The 3,012-nt window shown below is 55.9% G+C and overlaps 1 long non-coding RNA gene across 1 annotated transcript; it reads right to left on the reverse strand.

The window, feature by feature from the left end:
- Positions 1-72: 72 nt before the first annotated feature.
- Positions 73-2,922, reverse strand: LOC113405548. Its single transcript, XR_003369515.2, has 3 exons — positions 2,829-2,922; positions 1,581-1,653; positions 73-465 (listed from the first exon to the last, which is right to left on the reverse strand). It is a non-coding gene; the product is annotated as an uncharacterized LOC113405548 (long non-coding RNA).
- Between the last annotated feature and the right edge of the window lie 90 nt (positions 2,923-3,012).

The following is a 3,012-nucleotide window of genomic DNA, read 5'->3' on the forward strand; positions in this document are numbered from 1 at the left end:
CCTGATCCTGCATCTGTGCTATCAAGGGGGAGCTCCCCCGCTGCCTTCCCCTCACACAGGATCAGGCCCAGAGGCGTTGTACTTTTGAACATTTGTGACACTGACACTTTGCTCCTTGGTTTATTTTGTGACTGATGAGCTGCTTGGCAGCACGCCGGGAGGTTATTGCAAACGTGGGGGCTTGGCGGAGTCACAGGGCACAGATGAGGGTGCTCCGGATGTCGTGGGTTTGTGGAGGGAGACAGCCTGGGATTTTTCACAGCCCGGGCTCAGTTCCGGGTATTGACAGTGGTCCTGCATTTGACACATGCGACGTACCAAGTGTGGCAAGCACTAAAAATGTGCCACTGGGTGAGAACAACTTCGCTGCCCGGGTCCAGCCGGGCAAGGGGAGTCTCAGTGCGGCTGCCATGCAGGCTGCTCCAGGCGGCGTGGTTATCTGTTGGTCGAGGAGGTGTCGTCAACCTGGAAAAGTTACACAACCCCTCCTGGTTGGAATTGGCTGGGAAAAACCCCAGAGCCCCAAATCAGCCTGTGGGACAAGCTCCCAAGTGCACGATCCCCGGCCACGCACCAAACACGGGTCTCTGTTATCTTTGGTACCAGAAACGGACCAGGGGCCATAGACAGTGGCACCGACTTGCTGAGCTACAATCCTGCCCCTCTGCCTATCTTTGACCCTCCTGCAGGGGTCGCTCCGCCTTTCTATTCCGAGCACTCCCTCTGCATAGCGTCCGGCACTGGACCCACCCGCCCTCAGCTCTGCCAGCCCGGGGAATGGGAGTGTGACTTCCCACCCTCGCCCAGCATTCTTCCTAGCCAGCGGGGTTAAATTATCAACATCCAGCCGGCGCCCGTCCGCAGAGCTCCATGGACGTCAGCGGGCCAGATCCCCAGCGGGTGCCGATCGGCAGAGATCCACCGACGTCAACGGGCCAGTCGATGCCCACAGCTGCCCTGAAGCCAATGGAGCTAAGTCGAGTTGTACCAGCTGAGGATCTAGTCCTTAAGTAACTCCTGCACCCCCAGCATGGACTGCATCTTCCCCTATGCTCCAGGCACAAAGAATTAGACTCCTAGGTGAGGGGTGAGCGTAGCAGGGGGAAATGGGGAGACAGGCCCACAGAGAAGGTTCTCCATACCTCATCGGGGCTGGAGGGTGAGACAGAGGCTTGAAGGGGAAGGGACAGAGATGGGGGAGGCTGTGGGGAGCATGCAGTTTTCATGCCCAGGCCTTCTTGATAGGCCAGCATGCGCAGGGCAGGGCGGGCTGGAAAAAATTCAACCCAGATCCTGTTTGATCCCAACGCTGGCCCAGGATTTCAGCTCCTTATGCACCCCAGTGCATTAACCCCTCTTCCCGCTCCGTCCCCATCAGTCCCACTCTCCTGAACTCATGTCCCCAGTATCCAGCCCGAGGCCTGCTCTGTAGGCAACAGCAAAGCAGCCAGAGCCTCTCAGTTCAGTTGGCCAGACTGTCTTTTACGCCTTTGAGCAGCTGGGGGCCTGACCCCCAGCTCTGGTGCCCCCGGGCCAAGCCCCAAGCCCGGCACCAACCCAGCCACACTGAGGAATCGCACCTGCGATTGTTCCCTTGTGCCGGTCAGTTCCATGGAGCTTTCGTCTTTTAGCGGCTTCGCTAGCTTCGTTATCCTAGGCAGGGGAGGAGGCGAGGGGGGTTAGCACTTTAGGAGCAGGCCCGCCGTTCCGTCTGTCCACCTACATCGCAAACCCTTGCTTGGGTCATCAGCAGGATCTGAACCCAGAGCTGAAGAGCCGACCTCTGCTGCTTGAGTTAAAGGAACAATCCTGCTAGCGGTAGTAGGCTGTTTTCCTGTGGCGGACCCGCCACTAGCGAGGGGTCTGACACACACTTTGCCAGTGTGTTATTCTCATGTGAAAACACTGGTTCTCCACTTGCGAAGTAACTCCCTGCTCTCCATGTGTCAGTATATAATGCCTGCATCTGTAACTTTCACTCTGTGCATCCGAAGAAGTGAGGTTTTTACCCACGAAAGCTTATGCCCAAATAAATCTGTTCGTCTTTAAGGTGCCACCAGACTCCTTGTTGTTTTTTGTAGATACAGACTAACACGGCTACCCCCTGATACTATTCTCATGTGCCCATCATTGTGGTGTCTGACCACCAATGCCCCCCTCCGTCAGATGCGGCTCCTGAATGCACACGCTCGATACAAGAGGGGCTGCCATTCTCCGGGGCCATTCAGTTATTGGCCTCTCCACTTAGACTGCCAGGGAGGGGGCCAGTTGTGATGCCAACACCTGGAACTGGCCTGAGACCCGGTGAGGCATTGTGCACAAGGTGCTCAAAAACTCTCAAATGGCACCATCAGGGCCCAAACCAGGGACTTCCAGAGCTAATCATGGCAGTCTCTACAGCATCTGCTATAGAGACCAGCTCTTCAGGTTGGACTGTAACAGCCTGACATCCTCTGTGGATCACGTAGAGTGGGAGACACAACACACTGAGCAGTGGGTCATACAACTCATGTTCACCACTGGCTTGGCCAGCGACCCCGCAGCAAAAGGATTCACAGTCTGTAACCAGGCCAGCAGCCTCTCATGTGCCCCCTCATGGCCTACAGGCAGCCTGCCTCAATTTCCCTCTTGGACTGTTCAAATAAACGTCACTTCAGGCTTTTTCCTGGTCAAAACTTACCCCTCCTTGTGGGCTGGCTTTAGTAATATCAAATAAACAATAAATCACCCACCCCAAAACAAGCCGTCCCTTCCCAGCCCTTGTGAGCCACCCCAATTGGACACCCTTGAGCTGCTTCTACGAACTAAAGCATCAAGAGCCAAGTTACCTGGGCCATAACAGGACCACTGCAACGGCCAGAACAATAGCCCCCAGCGCTGCGATGAACATCCCGGCCAGGATCTTGTACAAGCGGAGGTCAGCGAGAGCTGAGGAGGAGAGAGGAGAGGAGGGTTATTCCGGCCAGATAGCACAGATGCAGGATCAGGGCCTTAAACCTCGTCATTCTCAAA

This window comes from Terrapene carolina, unplaced genomic scaffold (genome assembly GCF_002925995.2).
Source record: "Terrapene carolina triunguis isolate 2854851 unplaced genomic scaffold, T_m_triunguis-2.0 Scaffold42255, whole genome shotgun sequence".
Lineage (NCBI taxonomy): Eukaryota > Metazoa > Chordata > Testudines > Emydidae > Terrapene > Terrapene triunguis.